Source organism: Paramisgurnus dabryanus, chromosome 7, assembly GCF_030506205.2.
Source record: "Paramisgurnus dabryanus chromosome 7, PD_genome_1.1, whole genome shotgun sequence".
In the NCBI taxonomy this organism is placed as follows: Eukaryota; Metazoa; Chordata; class Actinopteri; order Cypriniformes; family Cobitidae; genus Paramisgurnus; species Paramisgurnus dabryanus.
The window spans coordinates 35,840,734-35,853,162 of record NC_133343.1 but is presented as its reverse complement, the minus strand read 5'-3'; the positions used below and the strand labels follow the sequence as shown (position 1 = coordinate 35,853,162).

General features: G+C 35.8%; 1 pseudogene; it reads right to left on the bottom strand.

The window, feature by feature from the left end:
- Positions 1 to 2,121: 2,121 nt before the first annotated feature.
- LOC135769912 (immunoglobulin-like and fibronectin type III domain-containing protein 1) lies at positions 2,122 to 3,041 on the bottom strand (annotated as a pseudogene).
- Between the last annotated feature and the right edge of the window lie 9,388 nt (positions 3,042 to 12,429).

The window sequence follows — 12,429 nt, the reverse complement described above, 5'->3', positions numbered from 1 at the left end:
GTCGGCAAACTAGGAAATGAATTTACGCTCCCTGGGCGGTTCAGCGCAAAAAGGAGGCGTGTTCCGGCGCAAACCATACCTGATGCTATTTTGCAGTTTCAAAAAACAATGGCGCCACTGACCAGAAAAACTAGTCTAAAGTCAGTGGCGCACTGCGTGTTGTTCATTATGCTATTTTAAGGGTGCATGATTGACCATAATGTATAGCGTGCACAATGCGCACACACTTTGCATCTAATCTACACAGATGCAACAGTTATTTTTGCAAATCATAAATTGTTACAATAAAAAATATTAACACATGAGATTAGGGAAATCATTGTGGCGGCTGCGTTAAAAAATTCTCATGCAAATAACAATTAAAATATTTTCATACGTTTGTTATGTGGCTGTATTACGTTTATTTTATGTAAATAATAATTAAAATGTTTTCATAAGAAACCTTAATGTATGTGAACTTGATTTGTAAGTGTACTGTGGGGTTGGACTGCTTGCGTTTCTTGGGTCCGATTTCAAAGCCCCCAAACCCTTTCAGTGGTGAGGGTGGACGCAGCGATGTCCTCTGCTGGCATCTGTGTAGAGGCAGATCCACCTCCCGTTACACGGCGTGCCCGATTTATGCTGGCAAGCTTGGGATTCCCCCGTCTCCTGACATCATTGTAGCGCTTGCGGCGCAACGTCCTGGGGATGCCAGCTGATGAGACAATTGTGGCTATTTCCTCCCACGCCTGTTTAACCAACGCTGATTTGGGCGGGTTTCTCCCATCCCCATACAAAACAACTTCTCTGTCTTTGACTGCTCTTACAAGAACGTCGGTCTCCTCGGCTGTGAACCGCTCCTGGCGTGTGCCTGGTAAATCCGTCATAATAATAGCAACCCGCCATGGAACTTGCGCAAGGGAATGTTGGATGACGTTCTGATTGGTTTATTTGACGTTACGCCCAAACCACACCTATGAATAATGAACCTACTTCAGACCAACCCCTTATTGATTTGCACCTGGCGCAAGAGTTATTTCTCCCGCAGGGAAAATAGAAACAGCGCCCAAGATCCGCCCACAAAGTCACTTGCGCTTTGCGCTTCGCACTTGCATTTCAGATCGTTAAAATAGGCCCCCTAATGTTGTACTGTTAAATCCATATAGGATAAAACGAACAATAGATCCCAACACAAGAGCCATTGCGCAGATGCAGGGTTGAATTTGACTGACAAATATTCTGATTAAAGCCAATTCAACCTCTCTTTCACTTTTTTTTCTCACCACTGTCCTGTACATTAAAGGCAAAAAGCTAATAAATAAAAGCGTAAATGATAAGTAACCAATTACAGTTATGATTATCCTGTATTTGAACAAGAATGGCAAGATGAAGTATCAAAGAAAGTCAAAGTGCATGATCAGATGGGCCTTTAATCATGGATGAGACTGCATTAATTCCATTAGCAGACAGTATAGTCTTAAAAGAAGAAGGGAGAAAACAACATTGTTAGATGGCTTTGATATCAATGTGCTCTTGGAATGGATGAAATGGACGCTGCATTTGCGAGGTGTAGATATTACTAAAAGATAATCAGAAATGCAGTTGTGATTGAATTCAGGCAAAACTTTTTCACCAATGCAAAGAAGTTTTCATCCTCAACTAGCCAGATATGAAAACTACTAAAGAGAAAATAGAGCAAATTTCTTTTAAAGGGACACTCTATATATATATTTCTATAATATCTTTGTGATTCAAACCCTGTAATTCTAGTTTAACTGTATTTTTTTAACGGGCTGTAATTACACTCAAGTTCTCCACTTCACATCTAGACTGCTTATTTTTGGGATAACTCCTAGCATGTACATTACCCTGGCCATGTTCATTTTTGACCCTTTAACCTTAACAACTATCTACAAATGTAATTATGGGTGTGGGGAGTGTTAAGTAACTCTTGTAATTCTTATACAATATAACCTTGGTTTGATGCTAATGAATAAAAAGAGCAACGGTATAGGTTCACTGACTGGGTTCAGTCAACCACTGGTTTGTATCTTTTTAGCTTTTCTCCAGCTAGTAACCCCAAAGTTCGGTCTTTCTCTGGTGGAGTCCATGTCAGGTTTACACAGTTTCTAAAAGCACTGATCACCTTGGGAGTACCTGGTTGACCAGGGAAGACTACAATACAGATTTAAGTTTAGACAACTTATAAACAGAAAAAGTATTGTTCCTTAGAGCTTAGTACTCCATACGTTTAACTTTCCACCCAAGACTTTATAATTAAAATTAAGACTTTTAGAAGAGCTTAAAACAATATAATAGTAACAGATGTGTAAACATGATAAACACTTGTGCAGTTGCTCCTTCCATGATGTTTTCTGTCTCCAAAGCCTCGCTGATACCCTCCGCGTAGATTCGCTAGAAGTATTTCTTGCCTTTGGCAACATTTCTATCTTTAAAGGACAAGCGGTCAGCTGAACCATCCTAGACCTTCTTCCACACGTTCTGGCCGACCTGCTGACACTCCACTGTATACTTTGTCACATGTGAGCCTTCATTGTCACTGTGGTTTCCATTTCAATTCAATTACAGACGATGAGCTGTCTATCACTTGTGGTGGTCCCGGTTTGTCTGCAGGGTCTTGTTTGAAAAACTTGTTTCAATTTTATGTGACTGTATGAGAAAATGTAATAAATATTTATAGGTCATACATATTTATTTCAGAATGCTTTCTATATGAAATGCAATTGAATAGAAACATACAGTACCAAGCACAATAAGCCTTGAAAAGGCCTCGGCTGTACCAAAAGGTTTTTTTAAGTTGGATCTTAATTTCCCCCGAGTCAGATCGCAGACAGTCTTTTATCTGAAGACGGCTATGGTTAAGATCTTTTACTGTTTTTCTGCTGCCACCATCAAAAAGCTCAGAGCTGTCTCTTAAACCAGTTGATCTCCAGTGAATCCTGTGATAGGAATGGCATTTTAAAGAAAGCACTTTGGTCAACTTTGACTATCACACTTTTGGAGAACTTGTGCAGGGCATCGACGTCTAATTTTGGAAGATTTGCAATATTAAGAGATTTTTAACATTAAAATGATTTAGATTTAGAGATGTCAAATGAATAGGAAATAATCACATATGCATTTTTTTTGTTAATAGTATTTCATCACATTTTATTATTGTGGATGTTCTATTCGTTTTATAATAACTATTATTTTATTATTTTTTTCTATTCTCGTTCTATTATTAATTATTATTTTATTATAATTATGTATACCACTGATCATACTGTCTGACACAAGCCTACATTATGCACTGTATATATTTTTAAATGCACATATGCATTTCTAGACCAGTGGTTCTCAAACTTATTCAGCATGCGGCCCCCCTTGTGTACGGTGTATTCCTTTGCGGCCCCCTCAAAGAAAATTTATGACAAAAAAACTGTTCTAAAACTCAACTTTTAATTAAACCAAACATATTGAATGATAATCAATTTTCTTTAAAATCATTTTTTGCAGTGTGTTGGTTAATAGCCTTATTTCTTTTAGGTTTAATTCCACAGAATTCATGATAAATTTATTTATTTGATAAAATGTCATAAAACTGGGCCCCCCCTGGCACCATCTCGAGACCCCCCTGGGGCCCCCAGACTATTAGACTATAGCTTTCTCATGGCAATTTGTACGTATTTTAGGTGCCTAATTCGTATTAATTTATACGATCACATTTGTAAGTTTTTGTACAATATGCTTTCACCCCTGTGACGTTGGGGTTAGGGCCATGGGTTGGTTTCAGTGTTATTTTTTTATGCAAATAAATTCTAATCATCTAATTTGTAAAATATGTACCAATTCTTTTGATTTCAGGGTGGAAATTACCCTCAAAACTATATTTTATAGTCTAATATCTGCAAAATGAAAATGAGACAACAATACCTCCAGCTTTCACCATGGGTCCAGTCTTGCACTCGTATATCTCAAACCGATGCTGCATTGAATTTGAATCTTTGCTTTTTTATCTCTCGTGTTCTTCCATCCTTAGATATTATCAGATTATCGTCAGAGGGCAACTATAGTCAAAATAATCAGGTTAGACGCCTTTACAAATAAACTTTTTGCATTAAAAATAGCCAAAAACCTAAATGATATCTTATGTCATTTACTCCAGCACCATTAGTAGGAAAAATGACTGTTAGTGGTCTTCAAAATTGGCTTGGTTACAAACATTGCTCAAAATATCTTGCTTTGTGTTCAGTGGAACAAAAAAATTTATACAGGGTTGTAAATACATAAGGGTTAGAATTTTCATTTTGTGGTGAACTCACCTTCTCTCCGTTTTTAGTCGAGACATCCTCAATGTTCATCTGTGCATCGTCAGTGCTCAGTTTACAGGATCATTCTGCCGGTTCACCCCTGACAGCACAAACATCCGACGGTCCACTGGAGTGTGGAATTATGGAAGTTGTCGTCTTTACCTCGACTGTGAATGGAAATCAATTCCACAGGACTTACAGGCCTGGTTTCACAGAAGGCTTAACTAAAGCCAGGACTAGGCCATAGTTAAATTAAAAAAGTTAATCTTTAATAAACATGCCTTAGAAAAAGACATTACTGGTGTGTATTGAGACAAATGAATGCCATATTTTAAGATTTGACAGTACAAGTTATATTCAGTTATGACAGCTCAAACATGTGGTTTAGTTTAGGACTAGCCTTAATCCTTGACTAAGGGTAGTCAAGGATTAAGGCTAGATCATACATGACATAGTGAATAAAAAGTTACATTATAATGTTAGCCAGAGTGATGTGCTAGAAGCTACAACGCATACGACCCTGCGCAGACGGGTGTGTCTCATACATCTTGAAAAGTGAAGCCGCTGGCTTTTTGATCACCCCCTGGTGGCTGGCTGCAGTACAAATCACAAACCCCACCCTCTGCATATAAACAAACAGGACTTGGCTCTAAATTAAAAATGATTTACACTTCCAGTAAAATTTTCCGAAAGATGTTTTTGGTCCTTTAAGGGAATTGTTATCACACTGATATATTTTCAATTGTTTGTGATACGTTTCATTTTAGCTAGTAATCTGATGCTATTGAAATGGGGCGTGTCGTTATGACTGGCGTGGTTGAATTGGGCGTGCAAGCGTTTGGGCAGAACTTTGATATCGAAGCTCCGCCTCTAACTCCACGGACGATTCCTTCTGCACATGCCCTGGTTCCAAAGTGATGTTTTTACGTAACATGGCAGTGCCCATGGTCATACATTTTTGGCTTCAATTCATTACAATGGAAGGAAGCAACGTCACATCGTTCATCTTTTTTACAGTCTATGTGCGCAAATTGATCAGTGTATGACATAAAAGTCATACCTGTGACTTGTGTCTAATCTGAACATCATTGAAATGTAACCACAGGTTGTAAAAAAATACTGCCCACTAGAGGGCGTTTATCCCTTAAACGTTACTGTATGTTGTAATAAGCTGCTTGGACTAAAAAAAAAATATGAGGTTGTTATTTTTGGTCTCCATAAAACACATCATCTTTCTTTAATCAGATAATTTTTTGTTTTGCATGTGGCTGAAGACTTTAAAAGAATAGTCTACTCATTTTCAATATTAAAATATGTTATTACCTTAACTAAGAAGAGTTGATACATCCCTCTATCATCTTAGTGCGTGCACGTTAGCGCTGGGGTGCGCTGCGACACTTCGATAGCATTTAGCTTAGCCGCATTCATTCAATGGTACCACTCAGAGATAAAGTTAGAAGTGACCAAACACATCAACGTTTTTCCTATTTAAGATGAGTAGTTATACGAGCAAGTTTGGTGGTACAAAAAAAAAAAACGTAGCGCTTTTCTAACTGATTTAAAAGAGGAACTATATTGTATGGCGGAACAGCACTTTTGGGAGTACTTCAACTCGCCTGAAAAATCCGCTCCCCTTCTCCCTCTCATAATGGGAGAGGGAGGGTGTTACTGCGCCGAGTCGAAGTACTCCCAAAAGTGCTGTTCCGCCATACAATATAGTTCCTCTTTTAAATCCGCTTAGAAAAGCGCTACGTTTTATTTTGTACCACCAAACTTGCTCGTATAACTACTCGTCTTAAATAGAAAAAACGTTGATGTGTTTGGTCACTTCTAACTTGTGACCATTGAATGAATGGGGCTATCGAAGTGTCGCAGCGCGCCCCAGCGCTTACGTGCACGCACTAAGATGATAGAGGGATGTATCAACTCTTCTTATTTAAGGTAATAACATATTTTAATATTGAAAATGAGTAGACTATTCCTTTAAGATTTATTTAAAGAGAAATAATTAGTACATAATTTTTAATAATTCGTGATGGCCTATTGAGAATGATGAATGTGTCCTTTATCAAATACACTACAGTAAACACACAGAAAATGCAAAGAATCAACCTTGGACCAAGCAGCCAAAAAGTAAAATAATTATCTTAAAAATGTGCATTCACCAGTTAATCACACAGTTGCCAAATAGAAGCTAATTAATACTTTTAGATAGTTCAATTACATTCCAGTTATAAATCACTTGACTAAACTGCCTAAATGACTTCCCCTCCCAAGTACGGCCTATTAATCTTGTTAGTTGAAGCTGTAGCGAATAATTACTTTACAGCCACTTCACCGTAGTTTGATGATGTTGTACTGATATCATTCACAGAGCGCAACACTTTGGTTTAACATGAAAACACAAGAAATGCAATCAACACATCACATACGCCTATTAATTTAAAAAAAAAACACTGTACTGAAGTTTAGATCATTTATACAAAGTTTTGTTTTATAAGGGTCTGAAGTACAGCACCAGGGGTCTCATTTATAAAACTGTGCGTAGGATCCTTACTAAAAGTCCACGTACGCACAAAAGCCAAAAATGGCATACACCAAAAAATATTAAGACTTATAAAACAAGGCAATGTTCCCTTTATAAATCACAGATCACCTGCAAGTGTACGTACATGAATCATCCTCAGATCCCACCCTAAAAGCCCATTCTCCTGTCAAGTTTGTTTTTTATAGATCACAAGCTTTGCGTGGAACTGCCGTACGCATGTTTCTAGCCCGTTTTGTGCCTAAGCACGCTTTATAAATGAGACCCCAGATCTTACCACCTGAATCTCCAGATGATGGGCCTGGATCTGAATCTGTAGTCACACCTCCACTTTTTGGGATGCTCTCTTTTAGAAAACATGATCCTTTTTAATATTTCATGTAAAGCACAATGCCTGTCGGACATATGGACACAATTGAATGACTTCATGGTTGCCATGTGTTAAATCAAAACATTATTGCTGTTATTTTGTACACAGCAAAAATATATATTTCTGTTGTTTTCCAGTCCAAATATTGAATAAATATTAAATCAAGATACATTTACTTTAGAAGCAAAATGACATATTAAGTCTTGTTTTTTTAAATATTGTGTAACTGTTTTACCGCCAGCGTTTTTTTTTTTTTAAGTTGCCAGCCAGCGCCAGCGTTTTTCATGATTTTCACCAAAGTTTAATGCCTTCCAGAAAATGTTCTTCTTTAAATATATAAACATACAATATACCAAATGAAAGAACAGACCCTCTGCTTTAAAAAAAAAAAAAAAAAAACGTTTCATCCTAGCTTCAGTGGTTCTTTTGTAATCAGCTTTTGAATATGGGTAGGGGTCTGCCAAAACACCACATTTTGAGCAAAAAGCAGAGATAATTCCATTTTTGTGACGGACTTTTCATAGAGATCCCATTCAGAGCGATCTTTAAAACAGACACGGACATGCAGCAGCTTGCCATAGGGCAATACTTCCGGTTTTAAAAAGTTGCGGAAGGTGCCACCTGGTGGATAATAGCGCTATTGCGGAAAGACGGAAAATCTCGTCATTGGCAGGGAAGCGTTTCTCTTGATTATAGCGGCAAAAGAGGTAAAGACAAAATGTAAAAAAAATAATAATTTATTACATAATTAATAACTTTTTTCTTCCCAACCAACACAATTTTTGATATGGGTATGGAGAGGAGACACTAAAAAATTTTATCCTCCCACTCCATGGCTTTCACGTCCTTTACCTTCCACCATTGGAACTATAAAGGAGTTGATTTTGTTAATTTGTCGTTCATGTCTCAAATATGGTAATTCAGATGATGAATCATTTAGCTTCTGGTTTTAACTGGTTCAAGTTGGCCTTCAACCCAAATTCCTGTCACAGACAAGACTAGCAAACCAGTTTATGCTGACCGTAACTCACTCATAATAACCAAAATATCTACCTTGTAGATAAAAAAATCCTGCTGCTGGGGTCTAGCAGGTTTTGATCAGGCCCAAAGGAAGCAGATCCATCAGGATTCACATAAATGTGTTTCAGGAAATGCTTTTGATAAACTGCAAGAGAAAATGATTTCAATATGCAACTCCAACAACAAATAAAACTCACTAGATTTTATTTCCGGTGTACCTCGGCTTGCTCTGTCTCTCTCTCTCTCTCTCTCTCTCTCTCTCTCTCTCTCTTTCTTCATCTTATTCGTTTTTTTAGCATCCAGCAGAAGTCCCTCACCCTGTATTCAGCGTAGATGTGCTTGTAATCTTTCTTGTCGGCGCTCTGCAAAATCTCCAAGAACTTCAGGTCAATTTTCCCATCTTTCCATATTTCAGTTTTGGGACGGACCTTACTGCAGGGTTTAAAGACAATTCATGCTTGATATAAGCCATGGATAGCTATAGGTTATGGGGTATATTTTAAGAATAGGCTGAGGAGGATATAAAACTTTTAAAACTCATTTCTTACTATATATCACCAAACTTTATTAAAGCTTTGGGGGATTACATTACCTCTCTACCTCACCAGTTCATATCTTGGAGTAAAATAACAAAAAACAACGATGCAGAATTGTCACAAATATTGCCTGAAATAACTTTCGGTTTACATCATAAGATTAACAACACCCTTATCTCTTCATGACAGCCTTGAGCTCATTCGGATCAGTTGAATCTAAAATCTAAAAAATGGTCAGAAGATTTGAACACTGATTCATTATTAGACTACAATATTATATAGCTTCATACAATTGCATATTACTGTATGTATGACACAGATTATGTCTACTTACAAGTTTCCTGATTTTCTTTGTCTGTTTTTATATCCCACTGAACACACAGACATAATAAATGTTTGGAAACATATATTGTTTGTTTGAGAATAGATCATTCTTATACCTTCAATAACATTGAAGAAAACAATGACCATAATCTTGAGAGTGTAGTTAAACAATGACCATAAACATCCCCATTATTTCTAGTCCATGTTACAACAGGGGTGGGATCCCCTACTAAAATGGACTTGAAAATAACAAGTTTACCTGTTTAGACAAAAACCTAAATTTCTTTCAGAAAAAAGTGTAATTGTACCCTTTCAGAAAGTACACTTTTGCAGTTTATATTAATACATCAAAGATATAAACAGTATTGGCACCAAGTGTATAGATATCTGTACCTAAATTGTACATATTAGTACCTTTATTATGAATACTGCCCTTGGGACACCTTGGGACCATTTGTGGACCGTTTTTTCTGACAGTGTAGGAAAAAATTGCATATTAAAAACACTGAAAATGTCAAATTATCTTAAACACTTTATCTTTGAAAATATTTGAATAATATAATGAACTATAATATGAATAGTTAGAGCAATTGTTTTGCGGGTGAAATCGGGATGGCTCTTTCCCTCCTGTAGCTCTTCTACGAACTGTGTGATCATCACTCCAGATTTCTTATTTTGATTCCCACTACTGTCTTAAAATCACAATATTAACACGCTCTAAAATAGAGGTTTTAATTGGACCATTGTTTGATGGTCAAGCAAAACAACAAGTTCCAGACAATAGAAAAAACAGAATTTTGGAAATGTAAACAAAGTTTTTTTTAATGAATATGGTTTTGGATGTTTTTATGCTTTTGATTTGATTTGATGGAATGAAATTTTCACTATATGTTATGGTTTCAGTGATAAATGACTAATTATTACTATTTTAAAGGATTGATTCACTTAAAACTACAAATTCTGCAACCATTTGTGACCCTGGAAAATATTGAGGAAATTGCCTTTAAAGTCAGTGTTCAAATTGGGGGGTCCCAGACCTCCTATAAGCATTGAGGGACCCCCTATAAAGCACAAAAATATAAATTGGGGGGTCCCCTGGTTTATATTGTATTAAAATGAGTGCTGGGCAAAGATAAATCACGATTAATAGCATACAAAATAAAAGTGATTTTTGGCATAATATATGAGTGTGTCCTGTGGTAATTATTATGTATATATAAATTCTGAAATGAATATATGTATGTGTGTGTGGTTAAATATACATAATAATAACACACAGTACACACACATATATTATGCAAAAAAAATCACTTTTATTTTGTACTGTATGCGATGAATTGCGATTAATTTAAAATTATCTTGCTGCACTGACACAAAGCAAAACTTTCTATTATTTGTCCCAATTTTGCAATAAACTAATTCAAAATATTTTTTGGTCAAACTATCATTTTAAATATTATGTTAGCTGAATACCAATTAGTTTTTGTTTGCCAATTTCATTGTTATTAAAAATAATCCCAGATGAGTTGTAATTAAAGTTAACCAAACTCTAAAGCTTACACATTTTTCCTTTGGATTCTGATTAAATGCAGTTTTATCTCCAAATATATAAATATAACAGTTTATGAAAAAAATAAGGAATGCTTCTCTGGGTCAAAAAAATATATATAGAGAATTTACAAACAATCCAAGGTGCTCTTTAAAGAAGGGCCTATAATAGCAATAAGAAAATAGGAAAAAATAAGGCAGTCCTGATAAATGTAAAAAATCCTTTAATCCATGGCATGTAGCCATTTTTTTATTAAAGGCTTTTTACATTTATCAGGAGTGCCTTATTTTTTCTATTTTCTTAAATAAATAACACATGAATATAAATATGTAAAAAAATATATAATAATCTATCAGACAAATTTGAATGCATTTCCCAATGTATTGTTATTTTACATATTCTAATGTAGGCCTAGGTGATAATAATGTGGCATCATTAAACTTGTAAGACTGTCAAACACTATAAACCATTAAAGTCTGAAAACTGATGATGAAAAACAAAGTGCTTTTCTTCCCCTGTTATTGTGATTGTAAATATAGTGCATTGAATAACCTGTAGGGGTCATCGCCTACTCAGTGTAAGGTTTAGAGCTTTGTTTATTTTCCAAGCAAGTAAACCATATCCAGTGACAGATGATGATAAATAGTGTTTTACATTTGCATTTCCAAATAACCACCACACCGCTGATGGATAGAGATCAGTCCGGTGACAAGACAAAAAAAATGGGTCTCTGAAAGCATGACCAGTAATTTTGTAGACATTGCAACTGTCAGACCAGAAATTGCTTTGGCAGATAATAGTCATTCTTCACTGTAGAAATTGTTTGGGCGGAGTCAACACAGAGGTTGATAGAGGTCTTTCTTTCTGCAGCTGTCCACAAAAATCAAAGCATTTGTGATCATAATATTATAAATCATGGCATGTATACAAAAATTATAGTTTTGGAAACAGTGATATGATTTGATCGGATATTAGATTATCTGCTTTGTGTTTTACATACAGTAGTATTGCAACAGCAGCCTCCCAAACTGGGGTTCACTTGCAGGGGGTTTGCGAGTTGATGAAAAAAAATTATTAATAATTATTTAACCTCTTCAACCCTGAGGACCCTGTCCCGGGTCCAGAATTTCGTATTTTGACTTAATATAAAATATTCTTTTAATCTTTGATGCTCCGTCATGGACCCCAGTAACACATGTGAGATACTGTTTGAAAGCTTAGAGTCTCTACTTTCTGCAGATATGCATCACTTTGACACATCTTTTACTGTAAGAAAGTTATTTACACTTAATTTACACTATCACCCCCCCAATATTTTATTATATCATTTAATATTTACATATTTCATATTTTTCAAAAATGACAAACATGGGCAAGTCTTATATCAAATGAAAGCTCTCACTCTCAGGAATAAGGCTACAGCGTTATTTTTGTTCTAATATCAACACATATCCAACAATCATCGAATGAATAATAAGGTAAAAAATGGTCTTTTGTAAACATATGTGAAACTTGAGTGTGAACTGCCTCAGATAGCACATATAGCCACAAATGATACACCATCTTTTATTTTAGGTCCTACTCTAAACAATGAGTCCATTCACAGCATTTTCTTTGGTTGTGTGCATATATAATCCCTTGCTATTTATTATATGTGCAAAACAAAAAATTAATATTTATATGAAAAATGTATTTTCGCACCCTTCAGTAAAATGAGAAGAACTTTTGAATGCGACATGCTAAAGAGTTCATTCTTTTTTTCGGTGTTTACTGTCTGCTGCTGTTAACAACCA